General features: G+C 41.3%; 1 protein-coding gene across 2 annotated transcripts in view; it reads right to left on the bottom strand.

Annotated features, from left to right (window-relative positions):
- LOC112574793 overlaps nt 1-18,194 on the bottom strand; it is a 453,350-nt gene that overhangs the window by 15,257 nt on the left and 419,899 nt on the right. The gene's annotated exons all lie outside the window — the stretch shown is intronic.

The raw sequence follows: 18,194 nt of genomic DNA, 5'->3' as shown, positions 1-18,194 counted from the left end.
CGTGAGTCATGGTCTTTAATTAGCGAACACACGCTGAAAGCGATGTGCTCTCCTTAGCGCGCAGGCCTCTGTCTGTGGTGAGTTTGCAGGCGACTGCCGTTCGTGAAATAGAGCAGAAGTGTAAACCAACTACAGCGTGTTATCTCTTTAAGTGACATCAACACTTGCTAGTTGCTCCGTTTTTACTTTAAGGCTCTCCTCTCTTCTACAGTAAACCTTACTCTCTCTGCCGGTACTTGAAGATTTTCTGAGATGAATAAGAAAAAAGAGAGATCGTCATCTGTCATCCACTACAGACCTGCTGCAGCATACAGTGTGATACACGTGTAAGGGTTTGCATAAACTTTTCTATTTGTATTATGATTTACTGCTACCAGTAGTTCTGTAACACCAGGTGTCATAGAGACTGTCAGGTCGAGCGCAGCCACAGTGCTGACCCAGTGTCGAGTTTCCCTCAGCACGTGATACTGAGTCACCGGGGTCCTTGGTCAGACAGCTTGATCAAGCACAGACACAGACCAGTGATGTCAGCGGGGTCTGTGTTCAGACATACGACACAGGTTCTGAATAAAGACTTTTTCTAGAAGGTTAAGAACTAAAGAACGCAATCAAGCTAAACACAACAAGTGAGTTAATAATTCCTCATTTTAATACTTTGATAGTTTTTTATCAACTTATTCAGAATTAACATTAGGCACTTATTATGAATTGGTTGAAGTCAAACGTTCAGATGCAAGCTTTAACTTGCTCATTCTTTTTCCTTTCAACAATTTTGCGAATAAGGTTTTTTCCATAGTGCATTTCCTGACTCATATAAATAAGTAAAGTTAAGGTTAGTGTATTATGCTTCTCTCAGTATTTTTAATAATTGTGCTACATTAAATAATATTATGTTAGTAAATATTCATTACAACGGTGTGCTCATATTATAATAATTCTGAAGATGTTGAATACCAGCCGTTAGATTGCTTTTGCATGTTTATTTTATATAACAGTTTTTTTCCCAAAATAAGTACTAATATACTTTCAAATAAGATTTTTAAGTACGAAGAGGAATAAGCAAAAGATTTATTTGTTAATCGTTTTTCGTGTATGGATCGTTTTATGCTTACTTACTTAATGTGATTAAGGAGACTACACATACATTGTTGATATCTGTTGGCAAAATCCTCAGATAGTTGTTTGTTGAGTGTAATACCTGATAATGAGATTGTAGTATCACAGGAGATGTGCCTGTTGAACTGTTGAGCATTGGAGCAGGGAAAGCGATTATTTCGGATGCGCAACGGGAGGATGGTCGGAACGAGGTGAGACGGTGACATGGCTCCGTTAGTCCAGTTGTTTGACTGGGTCTTTCTTTCCAGTTTCTTCTGATGTTGTTGTCTATATCCTGCTGTGAAATCTTCAGTTTCTTCATCTGGTCACCAAAAGCTTCACTTACAGACGACCAGACATAGTGGTGGTGAAATAAGAAGAACATCAAGTCTCCTTAGTTCTCCATTTCGAGCGGGAGAGAGAAGGATAGGTTGGCGGCTAGGGGAGCTTTATGCATGCGCAAAGCGTAACAGGTTCCCCCAGGTACTGTCGATAATGTAGATTACTCATTGTAATAAATAACACTTCTCCCTTCTGATTCTTAAGTCTCCTTTTAGACAGGAGAACCCTGCGATGCGCTGCATCATCCGGACATATCACTGTCCTGAACACGAGGGAGGCTGAGGAAGTAAGTTTGGGCAGCAGCAGATGAGTCGTCGGACTGGGCTGACTTACGGCCTGCTGTCCAGGTGCTGACTGAAGGAGAAACATCCTGACCAGCTATGAACTGTCTAGTCATCGCATGCGGGTTTGAAGTAGACAGGAGCAGGAAGTAGGCGCGAGAACCGAGATCAGGAACGAGGCCTCAACCCACTGGAGTCAGAATTTCTGAGCTTCATCTACAAGGGTTTCTGTATAACAGTCAGAATCATTCTTTAAGCATCAATATGTGTTATGGCAACTTAGAAAACATAAAAAGTTGTTGCAGTACGTTTCGAGGTATAATTAACTGAACTAATTTTATAAGCTGTGTGCTACACTCCAAAGAAGACAATGTGCAAAATCCAGCGTGACAATGAGCAGAGACTACAAAGAGAACTACAAAATGCCAACAGACTTAATTTCGTGCCCGCTTCCTCGCCTTGTCCTTTAACATGAAATAACAAAGAATAATATTAGTTATAATCCATTACAAGCTTAGAAATGACCCATCGTAATCAACCGAGAAAAGAAAAAGGAAGAATGTTAATATGTATAGAAAGCTTTATCACTAGAAGGTCAAAGGTTTGCTCAAAGCACTGAAGGGAAGGAGCACGCAAATTTATAATAACTACACCAGCAAAACAGAACGTATGTCGAATAGAATGCTGCCAGCTTGTTCAGTTCAGTTGAGAATGTAAAGGAGACTGCAAATGGTTTCATCCACATACAGTGTCCTGAGAGGAGATTTCAACGCTGAGTGGTTCACTGCAGTTCATTCTTAGTTTAGTTCCTGTTTTCCTCGAGGAGCACATGACCGCAACAACACCTCGCCAGCGGACCCGGTATAGGGGCCTCAGTTGGCCCAGGTGGTTTCAGATGCTCTTCGTCTCGCTCTTACTGTTCTTTTCCAAGTTTGCTTTGTTTCCAACTCCCTCTTCTGAGGGTGCCAGTCAGTGCTCTGCTGCAATGGTGTCGAAGCTGGTTTGCGCAGGGTGTTCTGTCTCAGCCACGCGCTTTGTGATGTTTGACTTGTAGCATTCTGGTTGGTTCTTGTCCACGCAGCTCTGTGAGATCTTTTCATGCCATCTTATTCCCACCATATGGAGTAGGCATCGGTTTGGTAAAGGTCTGGAGCTTGTAGTTGATGGTGTTTGTCACTCTCCAGGTGTCAGACCACAGTAGGACAGGTTTGACATTAGTTTTGAAGATGGTGCTTACTGTGAAGGACAATGCTCGGGAGTTCCACATGGGGCGAGTCTATTGAAAGCATGTTGGCCTTGTTGATGCGGCTTTTGATGTCATCACTCGCTCCACCGTCCTTGTTGACAATGTTCCTCAGATTCGTGAAGCAGTTGTTTCCAGGAGTTCTCTTCTTGAAGTTGGATTGGGAGTTTCTGCTGGATGTTGATTTCATCACTTTGGTCTTCATTCTGTGACCATTAAGAAAGTCTTTTCTGCTTCTACTGCTAGCCTTCAGCAGTTCTGTAAAGTAACTTATACACTAGCCCTATCCCTGCCTGTCGGGAAAGCTTAACCTAAGCAGAAATATAATAAATTAACACAAAAGACAAAATAAATAAAATAAATTATTCAATAATATCATAAAGTAATATAACAAATAAAAAAGAATGGTGAAAACACCAAGTTGTTAGGTGATAGAATGTCCAGATAATAGACACAGTAACTAGTTAAGCATATTTTTTGTGGGCGATTTTTATTTACAGTTTAGTGCTAAATTTTGTCAAACATTTAAGCCAACCCTTTATGTAAAAACTTGGCGTACATTATAATTTTCAAAAAGCATAATTGCTTTCAATTTTTAATAGTAGTTGGTGAACCGGCTTTATATTCGCGTTTAAAAGGACAGAAAAGACTGACTTTCTCACGTGCATAGAAAATCTTACTATTGTTATCTAGTTTCCAATAGGTTAACAATGCAAAAATTTATAAACACAAAAGCAAGAAAAAAACTGAAGCTTATGAAACTATTCATCAGCTCTGTCTACTAGTGTCGCATCTTCCTTGTCTCACCTTTTTGGAAGAGGACGGCGAAGGAATCAGACATGGCTCACAGTAGAAGTCCCTGAACAGGACCAAGTGTCTGGCTTCTTCCTTCTGTACCAGGACAGGACACTGACCTCTGACTGCTAAAGTTGTATCGCAAGTCAGTGGCTTAGATCCCCAGCTGTTGACCAGATGGTGGACGGTGACTTCCCCAGTGAAATAATCTGAACCTGCACATTCCATGAAATTCATTTTGATTGATCAAAGGGTCTTGGGTGCGATATCTTAGTGTAGCAGCCTGGTGTAGTATACTTAATGTGCTAAGTCCGGTGTGATTGACTAGCAAGTAATCCTGCGTCAGAGTTGCATCTTTTACATCCTTGCTATGAATTTTTTTTTATTATTTTTTTGCAGTTTGATGTACAGTTAGTTGAACAATTGCTCTCATATGAGTATAGCACGACTGTAGGATCACAAAAATGGTTTTTGAAATGTTACCCTGAGAAGTAAGAATAAAATGTGTCTCTTAAGACATTACTCAACGATTATTCGACGAAGAAATAAAGAATGAAGACAGAGAGGACTTCATCACTTGATAATTAATGGTCTTAACATAATTACCGCTCTATGCAATGGTCGTTATGGGGCTTTCGGTCACTATGCATGAACATTACATCAGTCACAATGGTAACATAATTCAGAGTGTTTTCAACTTTAACCTAAGAGTTAGAAGGAAACAAGTGGGGAAAATGACTTTTTTTCTTCAATAAAAAAGTGAACAAGGGATGTTATCAAAGATAGTACCTTTGTTTTAATTTTGTTAATTTTGCACATTAAAGAAAAACAACAAAACAAAAAAAGCAAAAAAAAAAAAAAAACAACACCGACCAATCAACCTCATGAGAAGTCTTTGCGTTATTCATAGACCTTTGCATTGATTTAAAGAGTTCTAGTTGAAATAAGCAGATGTTATGTATGGAGAAACCATAGTTGTGTCATGAAAAAGATAGGTAGACAGTTGGACAGGCTGCATTGTGCTGTGCCTTGAGTCTGGTCTAAGATAACATTTCTGCAATGGCGAATAATTAAGATTGAACAACTGAAACTTGTGTCATGCCTCGAAGAAAACAGTTCCTCTCGTAAAATAAATTATAACGCGAAAGACAGAGACAGAACCATCAACACTTAACAGTTTATTGCATTAACGCATGTTTCATCACTGTCGTTAACGTGTTTGACACTTGATGATAAGGCCCGGATCATGTAAATCGATGAGGACACTCTAATTACCTGCTAGTCCACAAAGCTAGTCGGGACCTCCTCCCGATGAGGTCTCCGTATTTGCGCATGCACGAGGCTAGTCGCCCTCCACTCGCTCCCCCCCCTGTCTGCGGGAAAAGCCGATGGCTGTCAGTGGAAGGTGAAGGGAGGCTAACTACTTCCTATCGTCACCTCGTTCTTTCCTTACATCGAACTGTCGCTCTCTGAGGTCCACCTACTTAATTAGCAAGTCACTGTGTCATGTTAGGTATTTGACCTTATTGTAGTCAAGTCAAGTAACTCGGAGTGTGATCAGCGATCTCTCATCTTGTGTGTTGTGTGTTTGCGTACCTCTGAAACTTGATCGTGTTGTTTACTGATTTGCCCTGCGTATACCATTGACAAGATACAGAATCTTCACTACTTCAGGGATTCCATCAAATCATTTGAAATGTATGACTCGATTTGTTTCATCGTTTTCATTTGTCGAGCGAACATAACTTAGTGGAAATTATTTCGACCATCATTTTCAACGAAAATGCTCTACTCCGCCTTTGTTGGCAGGTAAGACTATAGTCACCACCACTATATAAAATATATAATTAATAAGTGTGATTGAGAGATTACGTTAAAAATATTTAATAATGTTAGCAATGACATGAAAATATTAATTATATGATTAAAGCAATGGCGTATAACTTAATGACGGTTGTGATAGTGGTTGATGTTTTTGTTATTATTGCTGCTCTCAGGTAAACATGAGACCACAAAACCTATACATATTTGGAAAGGAAAAACTGAACTTTGCAATAAAAGTAATGAAAATTCTCTACTTTCACTCTGGGGACACAAAATTCAGTTTGCTATTCTTGGTCATATGAGCAGAGGCACAATTCTGCCCTCATCCATTATTTAGTGTTGTTTTAGAGTATGTAAATATTATTAGAAAATTAATGTCATTCTTTTAAGTAAAACAACAAAGAACAAGAAGTACAGAGCAAAAGAAGTAAAAAGTAAAAGTGTCTAAGTTTTAGTGATAAAGACAGATTGAGGTGAAGGTCTATCACAAACGGCTGGTTACCTACATGATATCTACACTGGTGGTCTTAGTCATTGCTGCTTCGATGAACTTTATACCTCGATGACTTGAATGAACACCATTTGACTCAAATGGGGGAAGTAATGAAGACGAATAAACTACAGTAAAATCTTTATTAATTCTTTTTTTAGAAAATTATTATCTGCCGTGTTGCTATTATATCAGCTAGTACATGATACTTCAAGGGCACGTAAATGAGCAGACTGTTAAAAGAATTACCCCCCACCCCCCCACCAACTTCTCCCTCTCTCTATTGTTCGTGGTCCCTCAGTCTCACAATGTTAAACCTTGAAAAGTGAACCCAAGAGAAGATCAAACATGTCTACCGTCGGTATCTCCTTAAGGTTTTAGCTCTGCTGCTTGTGTGCATTAAATTTGATTCATTCATTCATTGATCACCTCGATAGCTGATGACGGAGAGAATACTACACAAGACAGAATGCAGAACAGATCACCGGAGGGAAGGACAGTTCACCACCCGACGATGATTTTGTGAGGACACATATGGACACCGACGTGAGTCTATGAGAGAGTGAGTGTGGGAAAGTAAAATATTTTAAACACCTTAATTATCAGTTGCTCAATTAAAACCTGGTGTAAACACACAACTTGCTACAGTGATGTGTGTAGAGTGTAAGGACCAGCCTACTACACAAACACTGGGTGTACGAGAGACACAATCATCACTGTGACCTCCTCGTCTCGTGTTTCCTCAGTGACGTAGCTCTGTGACCTCGCCCTTGAACGTGTCATGCAGCAGGTAGATGACAGACAACATCGGTCTGAGGTCGACAGTAGGAGGTAAATACCAACATCATGGAGACAGAATATAATTTGAAAGGTGACCTAGTTCCTTAATGGCAGAAATGTTCTCTGTGTTTGTTTGTTTTTTTTTTTTTTTTTAATCTACACAAGTTGTTACCGATTTCGTACAGATACACATACCAACAACACAAATACGTTACAGTTCTCAGTAGTGTAACAAGTATGAGCACTAGTAAGTACAGTGTACCTACCCTCTTTTTCCCGTGTACTTCACGTGACTTGACAGTTCTCTCGTGGGGATAGATGGCAACTCCGACTAACTCTTTGATTATTAGGAAAACAAGTGTTTCTATAATCACATGACAACTTCGAGTTCATCTTGTCGTAATCATCATCAACCTGCTAAACACCGTGTCTGTCGTCAACTGCTCAGCACCAGACCCCGACATCACAGTCAGGGAGAGAAGTCAGTCAGGCGTTTTCTCTGGTATGTGTCTCTCTTCCTTCAAAACTCACCTATGTATGGTTGTTGTGACATGCGCAGTACACTCGTGTTGCTCACGTGATCACATTCTTTGCGGAGTTTTTTAGTATCAGGTTATTCTACACGTATGGTGTTATCTTCACTCAAGCGTGGAGATTTTCTCGTAGAAGAAAAAGACACTGAGCAGCTTCAAAGACAGTAGAACAGACACAGTGGGTAGTGTAGACTGTCACATCGGTCACAAGATGGTCACGTGTCTAATTACCGATGCCTACGCCTCCACCTACCTTGCAAGTGTCAGGTGTGATCTTAACTGTAGAGAAGTAAACGTAGGTGGCACTTGACTAGAAGCACAGGTATGTGTACACATGTGTACACATGTAGCAGACGACACAACAAAACACAGGTTGTATACATCAAAACACATTGTAGGAGCAAAGCAGTGACTGAAAGTAGCGACAAAAATAGTAACAACTCCATGTTAAACGTGTACGAGATGATCATGAAGACGTTACAGTATATCATTACTTTATTAATCGACAATAACACTTACAATCCACCATTACAGCTGCTCACATATTAGCAACACACAGCCGGGTATTTATGTACACATGTAAAGCACAGTAGATCGAGTTCATCGATACATTACATATACTGTATTGAATTTATAAATACATTACATAACAACTAAACTGATTTCTAAGTACGGTAACATAAGTTAGTCAGAACAGAGAAACCTCCCTCCTTTGTAACTCCATTGCGAAAATTAAAAGTTTTACACATTCCTACATGTACAGAGCAAAATTACAAGGCTCATGAGAGTGACTTGTGGCGTATAATGTGTGATACAGCTACTTGTGTCACATCACATCTGACACACTACTTGTGTCACAATCATATCTAACATGTGTATGTCAGAGGACGCCAAGCTGGTTTAGTGAAAGTTTAGTTAACACCAGGTGAGGACCTACCCCTAGGGCGCCACTGTCTCCATCAAACCTCTTCCACAGCTACATAGCTGCTTTCAATAAAGGGACAACAATTGATGATCAAAACTTGTATCAGACGTCATGTCATTGCTGACAGTATTTTATAAGTGACGTATGCTATACGTGACACAAGCGTGTTCAGTGACCTCATAGTCTGTTGTGTCCTTGACGACACTCAGTGACGTAGCTCTCTGACGTCACCTATGAACGTGTCACGCAGCAAGTACAAGGTGGACACAACCGGTCTCAACTGGCCGACAGCAGGAACACAAACATGGCGGAGAGAAAAATTGTACATTGCGGTATGTGACGTTAGGATGAGACCATTACTACACGTCAGCAACATGTGAAATATAAACTATAGCATATAAATTATTGTGGATGTGATACACAGTTATTTACAGACGGTCTTTGTGTAGATCTTTTCGATCCGCCGTGCCCTGCAATCATTAGACCTACGTGCAGCGTGAACATTTACTAGTCCTCCCACGTGTAACATGAACATTTATTAGTTCTTCCAGGTGTCCCGACACACATTGCCATGTCCATACAGGTGACAGTGGGCTTAACTGACAGTTTCACCGTCAAGTGGAAGAAAAGAAGCAGCAACTGAAACGGGGAGCGGCTCCATCTGACACTACAGTGCAGAAGCACTCACACCCCGGGTGAGATTACACACAACTAAAGCAAGGGCAGCGTGGCTGACCCGGATCACGTGGTTACCTTTGTTACAGGATGAGTAGACCCAGCAGTCCTGACGCCCACGGGATACAACAATCAGGATGTCAGGATGTGTTTGTGCTTGGTTTTCTCTCGGTGATGGGCGAAGGTAGGAGTGAACAGACTGTAGGCATCTCTCTCATCTCTTCATCCTTCTCATTGATTATCACTTGAAGTTCAACCACTAGCCATGTGTCTGTCCATCTCACAGCTCGACTGAGTGAATCAACTGAGTGACAGCAACTTGGAACCCTCATTGCCCCAAGGATGCTTTAATGTTTTTCATAAGAAAGATATTAAAATTATGAATTAGATACTTTGCTATACAACACAATATACTATTTTAATGTATCTACAGTTATACGGTTAAGTATTGTCATGATAATCAAAATAAAATATCAAATTACTTCACTACGAAAAGAAAACAAAACAGACTTATTGCATTACACAATACATTAGATACACATGTCTGGCATCATGATAAACAGTTCGGTCAATTATTTACAAAGATTCACAACAAAGTTCAAATGTTTCTTTACATGATTGAGAATCCAATTTAGTTTGTGACTATACTGTAATGGTTCCATAGTTTTTAAATCAATTGTGTGTAGCCGCTGTAGGGCCTTCTAATCAACCCTTAAGCCTTAAGGTGCTGAAGAAACTTTGAGATTTTAAGGCCCGTGAGTGACGGAGTCTGGTGATGATATTGGTTGATGTACTCTTGTTATTAGAGTGGTTCACGAAGTCTTATGACAACTCACACAAGTCACAAATCCCAACTTACACGTGTTTGTGCTGTCACAACCATTCTGTATGTAACTGTGTGCAAGTCTTGTGACATCACACGAGCTGAAGTGTAATAACTACAGTGATAGTCTACACACATGATAGTAGCACCACATCATCCACCCGACCTCAGTCGTCCTCAGGGAAAGGTATGGCACGTGCAATGGTGTCTCTGGTTACATCACTACCTTCTGTCTGTTCTTTGTGCTGTCAGCGCAACCTATACAGTCACCTCACTTGGTCTGTTGCGCCCAGCCCCTTAGTGACTCATGGACTCCTCTCACTTGTCCTCTTGTCTGTCGCAACAGTGCACTTGTCTTTTGTTGAATCGAGAAGTTTCTTTTGCTCTGACATCATTATTTGCAAATGTTTCATCACAGAGAATCCAATAAAACAGTTGTCCAAAAAAAAACCACCCTTGTAAGCATTTGCTGTCTAAAATCAAAATCATCTTCAGAATAACAGACGCTTCAAATGAGGCTGGAGGTGTTTTTTGCTCCAATATATCCATCTTCGGTTTAGAGACACGAAGAAAGTGCTATCAACAGATTCCAAACTCAACAGGACTCAAGATAAATTCACCGTCACCAAAAAAATCCTAGGTAGTTATCACATTTTCTGCTTTCAAAGAACAAGTTTCCCTTTTCGGATGACTGGTTTGTAAAAAAAAAATGTCACTGTAGGTTGTTTATCACAGGTGAGGTCCTCCTCGATCACCTGAGTATCTTCTGTATGCATGACTGACAGATGATGTCACTAGGTTACCTGATCCTTCATTGGGACCAAATATATTCACCTCTACTCACTCCCGGAGTTTATCCAAAAGCATGTCCCTCTCTCTCTCTCTCTCTCTCTCTCTCTCTCTCAGACTCCACTGTACAATAATGATTCTGTAGTTGCTATCCTCCACTTATTTATTTTGTCATTTCAAATTTGTTGAGAGATCGGATTTTATGTTTGTCACATCGATTTACAAGTGCATAGGAGATAAGACTGGAGATACATGGTGTAGCATAACATTCAGCTGTCTTCCTGTCTCACTCTCGTGTCAGTCCTTATTCCTTTTCTGCGACTGTATGTCCAGTCGCTGGACCCATTCACTATGAACAGTTGTGTTTGGAGACTGGCATTCAGATGATATTTTCGTAAGTTCCCTCAATAACTGCTTTTATTTTGTCTTTCTCTCCTAAGAATTGCGATTTTGTTTCTCCCAAATCTGTGTCTCATTGTTTTCTTTAGTGGATTGTCTCACCTGATGAAATGTACTGCATGAGTGAATTTATGATGACGACAATGACAATGATGATGCTGATGTAGTTGCTGTTAGATAAAAGCTTCCCAATTTAAGGGCAAGTATCCAAAGGTAAATGCAAACATTATATATTAAAAATTATCTCTGATCTCTCATAATTTCTTAATCATGTGTTCCCAGAAAACACTATTTTCTGTAAGTATTTTATTTTTTAAATAGCAATGTACTCAAGGCGCAACTTCCTGGCCTTTTGTCCATCACTGCCAGAGGCCAGCTACTGTGTCGCCGCCTAAACGTCCTTCTGTCAATCTGTTTACCCGCGCAACCGCCTGTCTGGTGAGAGAGAGAGAAGAACGGCAAAACCCACACTATAGCCCTATTACTTCTCTTTCGTGACAATAATAGTTACCTCCCATAGACTAACACAGGAATATTTACACAGAAACGGTTTCCCATCTTCATCGGTGTTTTGTAATCACTCGTCACCTGATGAAGTCTTAGACATTTAAGAGGCTTTATCGTCTCATTATCAGGCATGTGATATCATTTTATTTAAACTTTGCTCTCGATCTTTGGGAGCTTTCAACAAGTGTTTTTCAGAGAAATGTTATACTCTTTATTGAATATTCTAAAATCTAGAAGTACATCATATAGCTTTCGATGGTCGTTGCCTCATTACTTGGAATATTTAAAAAATAATTTTTATCACAGGTATATCTAAAAAAATAAGCACAGTTGTTCATATCTCTTTTGACTTGCGTGGTGAACGGAACTTAGAAAAAAAATCAGGTGCCTTGAAAATGAGGAAAATGTGAGTACAAAGTGGAGGCTGTACAAAGTGTTGTACTAGTTACTAGTAAGTCTTTGGAATAAAAACACGACAACGGTTTGCTCTGAGAGCTGTTACTGCTTCTTTTATTGTTTTGTTAAAACCTAAAACAGCCCAATTTTCTGCTGACAAACACAACAAAAACACAATGGTGACTTTTGTAACATTAGTAGTATAATTGGAAATGGCGTACCATACGCTGAGTCAGTTTATAGACGTAGTGAGACTGACATGATATTCTCTGTCAGTGACATCGTGCCACCTCTGCTCTGTTTACTGCACGTGTACTTAAGACATGACATCAACAACTACTCTACTTCCCACTGACACACAATCGGAAGGAAATGTGTGACATTACAAGTAGTATTTGATTGTACGTCACACTCAGCAGTAACATCGCCATGTCTGCTAGTGGCACAATGCCACTTGTTTGTTCCGCATAAAGTTTTATTCACGGGAAGGGGAAATGGAGAAAAAAGTAAAAACATGTCTGAGTCTTATTTTGCATTGCTCTCGGAACTAACAGCACGTTCACAAAAAAGGAAAAACAAATTACAGTAAAGGTGGCTAGATTATGACAATCAATTAAGCATTACCTATCAATGCATACATCACAAATTGTATTATTAATACATTACACTTAAGGTTGTACACGCACCATGACTCATATACAAATGGTGTTCATGATTAAAGACCATTTAAAATATACAAAAAGATTTGATACAACTTTCGAAGCTCATCTGTGACAGGTTAGTTCATCATTCTCTTGGCTAGCATATCCTACAGGTCCTTACACAATAGTCTATCAGGTTGCTACGCTACACAAACCCATTTTAAATTCTTGATATTTGATAAACATTGTGAAAGGAAGTTAATTAATATGGATTCCACGGTCGGCGAGCGACACAGGTCAGTCGGGTCATCGCAGGGGGGGGCGGCTACTTCGACCTACCTCCAAGGGTCACAGAGACACGTGACTTGGGTCAGGTATTGACGTCATTGCCGACTGCCGTAGAGGGATCCATAAATCCTATGTTAACGTGACAGTTTTCTGGAGTGTCATTTATAACTGCAAAATGGTATGTTACTACACTCAATGTTACAGTTACGTGGAACTCACTTCAACTCAAAAGATCACGTGCTTCAGTCTACCTTCGCTAACAACAACTTGTATACAGTGTGTACGCGATGAAGTAACCCCTGACGATCACATTTTACTTTCATTACAACTGCTCTAGAGAAACACATACATTTAGTGTCTATACAGTGTTTCATTTACTATTTTACATTTATTTTCAATTACAGTAAGAAGATCAAGCTGAAAATCTTGAAGTCAACTGTGATCATCACCCTCCTTTACGGATCACAATCATGGAAGATGACCAAAACCTTCAGTAACAAGCTTGAAGTCTTCCAACACAGATGCCTCAGGCGCATACTTAACATCTTTTGGCCAAACACCATCACCAACGAAGAACTCCACAGAAGAACTGACACCGAGTCCATCACCACGCAGGTTCAACGAAGGCGTTGGCGATGGATTGGACATGTGCTCCGCCAGCAGACAGCAGACCTTTCCACAGTCGCCCTACGATGGACTCCAGACGGCCGAAGAAAACGAGGCCGCCCACAGGAAACTTGGAGAAGAACAGTGGAAAGGGAGATGAAAGGAAAGGGCTGGACATTGGGTCACCTGGAGCGGGTTTCAGCCGATCGACATCGGTGGCGGACTCTGGTTGAGGTCTTATGTGCAACTGTAACGATTCGCGATTCAGGCAAATCTATTTAGATTCATTTTTATTTTTAATTCTCCTTGATGTCAGGGAAGTGCAGTCGAGCAAGCGCTGACGCGGCTCTGCGCGACTCATTCTCTTACGTCATGTATGGAATGACGTAAATGAACTTAGCACAGCGTAACTATGGCGACGGTAGTCAATGGAGGGAGAAGCCATGTAGTACTTATGATTGGTTGGCACAGTCTCCACGAAAGACTGTATAGAGGTCGTCCTAGTTACCTGGTCGCTAAGGGCCTGATTGGTCAGGAGGAAGAAAATGACCAGTTAACTGAGTAGATCTAACGTTTCTCGGGACAGTCGAGACCAAGCAGTTGGAGAGTACAAAGCTCTGTAGAGAGTAAACAGTGTGTATTAACTGCCTTCAACGTATATCCAACGTTCTTCAGTGGGAGATTATCATTTGTATTCCGAGTTGTGGTGTAGCTATTAATTCCTCTGGAATATATCAGCGTCGCCGATACAAGTGATGTGGCTTTAATGTGGCTTTTAGACTCACGAACTTCGTGAAATAATTCGTTGGATTTAACCTGTTGGTCCAGTCGGTCATCTCGCCAGCCCGTCTGAGAAATGTTAGGAGGAGGTTGACCCTGGGGGAGTAGCGTTCTTTTATTTTGTTTCATCCTCATCACATCGTTAATTAATTTCATAAACATTAAATGTGTTAATCGTTGGCCGGACCTTTTTGCTGGAAAAGGTGAGAAGAGTGCGGCGAGCGTGGTTTACATGCAGATGTTTACACGAGCTCGCAGACACATTTAAACACTCTTCTCAAAAAAACGTTAGTGCAACCTGATGCACGAAGAGGATTAGTAGTAGTCATTTACTATTGATGTTGACACTACTTGTTCGAAACAGAGACACGTAAGTAGTGATATAAGAAAGAGAGTTTGTCAGGGTAGACAATCACAAGTTGTGACGTACAGCGGGACATGAGGTCAAGTCGGGGATAGCTTGAGTCGTACTGTCTACTCGAGACACTTGATTCCAATCTGGAGGAGTCCGATCTAATCGAGTCATTCCAAGAATCGTTCAGACACACGACCACTTTTCTCTCCAGACCGCCAAAACGACGTCCATCCGTCACCCACACCACGTCACTGCGGGCCGTGGCCACGTCCTCGATGTCATCATCCTTCATCACCCGCACTGGGATACCCGCTTTTTGTAGTCCCTTCACCATATCCGAGTTGTCTCTAACGTGACGAGAGCTTAACACCACCACGTCCCTCCACTGTAGACAGGGTGTTGTGCCGCCGCTTATTGGAGTCACTCCAGTAGATGTTGTGCCACTCCCTGTCAACATTCACAGTTACTATGCTCTGTAAATCACATGTACCAGATACATCAACACACTGACAACTACATGGGTATATGTAATGACGTTAAAAAATGATGAAGCAAACTGACACAGACACGTCACTAACACAGTTTTTTTTTCTTCTTCACAAGTCCGTTTCTGACATGTTACTTATCACACAGGTAAGTGTTTAACTGTAAACAACGTTACACTACACAATGCCCACACCTACCTGTAACACCAACACGGAGACTGTGTAGGAAGCTGGCCACCTCACGACCACACGTCACACACTCACCTGGCCAGCGACCTGAGTGACCCTGACCTCGGTGATACAGTCGTCTGACTGGCGGGCCGTCTGTGTGAAGGGACACACGTCGCTCACTGTACGGGTGGACTTCATAATGTGTAGTAATATCCACGTCCTTCTCGACTTCCCTGACGATGGCCTGTGGAGAGCGGAGGGGTCTGGTTAAATATTCCACTTGCCAGCCGGCTGGTGCGTGTCTATCGAAACAACTTGCCGCCCACAGATGGAGACGAGGAACTTGTGTCAGAAGCATGTTACAAAAAATCTTGAAGTTTGTGATCATGAAGATGGGGCTGTAACAGGTAATGTCACTACACGTGTTACACTATGTGCTGTCACTACTATTTGTGTTTATATTTCTATATTGTGTGATGTCGTCAGTAATGTAAATGACGTCACACTAACATGTGTTTAACAGCCGATGTAACACAACCAATCAGCTTCCACATCAAATCACCTTAATCCGGCATCACAACCATTAAATAATTATCATCTGTTGAATGCGTTATGGTGAATATGAGAAAAAAGCTAACACCATCTACCTATTTTGGTTATCATCACATCACACGTTGTACGACTCACCTGTACTCACTCCCTACTTCATCAGCGATGACGTACAACGACCCTCCGCTCGCTGCCTGTAACAAGTCGTTGACGGCCTTCTCCACGTCTTTACGGACATCAAGATGATACAGCAGGAGGTGAGGCTGACCGGGTGACACACCTGCTGACTGTTGTGTCTTTACTGTCTGCAGCAACAGGTGATACAACATGATGCACACTGCACGACTCTCACTACAAGTACTGACAACGTGGACGTGGTGACCACACCGCAGCCACTGTATGGCCATCAGCAGCAGCACCACAGTTTTACCTGTACCGGGCGGTCCGGTGACAAAGAGTGTGGGAGGCGCCGTGTGTAGCAGGTGAACTTGCTCCGGGAAGAGTGTGATTACAGCAGTATAGCACTCTCCTGTCCACCACACGGCCTGACCCAGGGTCTTGACACTCACACGTGGAGGACATGTGCATGGCACACTCACTGTTGTCGCTGGTCCACAGAACCTGAAACAAACAAATTAAGGATAAAACAAAACAAAGATTGAAACCAACAACAAATTTGTAAATGAACTATCAGAAAATAACTGTTATTGAATTATTTAGATTTGCATTAATTACCTAACGTTTTCTTTCTTTATGTAATAGCTATCTTTTATGTTTAAGAAAGACAGCTGTACACACCCATTTGTAAAATAAGGTGTTTGTTTGCGTTTAATGCCGTGCCAGCAACTACGGCTATATGTCGGCAACGAAAAGTGGTCTCAACTCTAAAATGTTAGGGTCAAAACCTTTCGTGTGACAGAACCATAACATTTTTTAAAAAGGTCAACGAAAGAAGTAAACCCTGTGTAAAAGAGTGGGTAAAGTGTAAAAAGAAGTGGTGCAGCTCAAAAAGTGTACCAACAAACCAAAAAGCAAAATAAAAATCCAAAACAAAAGAAAACACCTATCAGGATATAAAATTTCTTGAATCTGATGGTGAAGTCCTATCCTTCTTTTAAATGTAAAGACTGCTTCCAATGGGACGGACCTCAGCAAAGAAATCCAAGTATTTTCTGTAAAAAGTGCTAGCGGGTACTCTGGAGCGCAGAACAAACAATCATAACATGTACCACTAAAACTTCCCCTACACCTTGGACAAACGGGTGGTGGTTTACATAGTAAGAGGTATCCTTGCATGGTATTGTTGTGTCCTAACTATATTCTAGCAAGGACCACCTCCTCCCGCCTAACAGAATGTCACCAAGGTATGCGTTCGGAAAGACAAGGAAGGATGGCATGTAATTTATTTTTGCCTAGATTGTCCCAGTGGCGTTGCCATAGGGACTGAAGGTAGGCCGAGAAGAAAGGTTTACAGTCTGATGATATCAGCGACTAAAATTTACCAGGGGACTGACATGCAGCCTTGGCAGCCTGGTCTGCTCGAACATTGCCTGGGATACCAGCATAGCCAGGACTAATGAGTGCTGCATGAATTGCATGAAACTGGACCACGAGAGGGTGGTCAGAATCGTTGAAAAGAAGAACTCGGAGGGCAGAAAGAGATTCTAAAATAGTCAAGAAGAAGACGAAGGAATAAGAAAGAGAAGAAGAAGGAGGAGACAGAAGGAGGAAGAGGAATGAGGAGAATGAAGAAAGAGGAGGAAGAATAAGGTTCTCAGCTAATAAGCGAATAAGAGTCGTAAACGTCTCAAACCTGTCAGACAAGAGGTAACAGGGTCAACCATACAATGACAGAATACGTGATGCTGTGTGTCACGCGGCAGGGCGCTCTAGATTAGACCGTCTATAGGTGTACCTTGGATCGTGATCAACGCAGAGGAAGACAGAGAGAAAACAAATGGCTCCTATAACAAATAAATGGCTTTTGGCCACACCATCCAGGACCTACTGACCGCCGCTCAAGTCACGAGCCGCTGCGTTTGTCGAGTTCCTACTCACAAGGACGTGTAGCGGTGACCCGCATAACCCTTCATCTGCTACCCGTCAAAAGATGAATAATGGAAAGAAAGAACATTAATGAATTACGCTGTTTAAGATCCAACAGTCCAACAGAGAGCTAAGATCCACACAATCTTCATGTTAGTGTAAGGGAGCGCTCCGGGATTAGTCTCTACGACATCTGGTAGCCGCTCGACCTGTTGTATCCCTTCATTATAGAATCAGTAACCGGGGTACCTTCGCTTTGATTGATTCTTCGTTGCCTCAAAAGCATAGTTCTAGAAAGAGTGTTAGTATCACATAATACATCATTATCATAAATCTCAATATTATATATAAAATAATCATTAGCACTCTCTGTAAC

The sequence above is a fragment of the Pomacea canaliculata genome, linkage group LG11, assembly GCF_003073045.1.
Source record: "Pomacea canaliculata isolate SZHN2017 linkage group LG11, ASM307304v1, whole genome shotgun sequence".
NCBI classification, from domain to species: domain Eukaryota; kingdom Metazoa; phylum Mollusca; class Gastropoda; order Architaenioglossa; family Ampullariidae; genus Pomacea; species Pomacea canaliculata.
The sequence above is the reverse complement of the archived record's forward strand: the minus strand, read 5'-3'. Positions and strand labels throughout refer to the sequence as shown.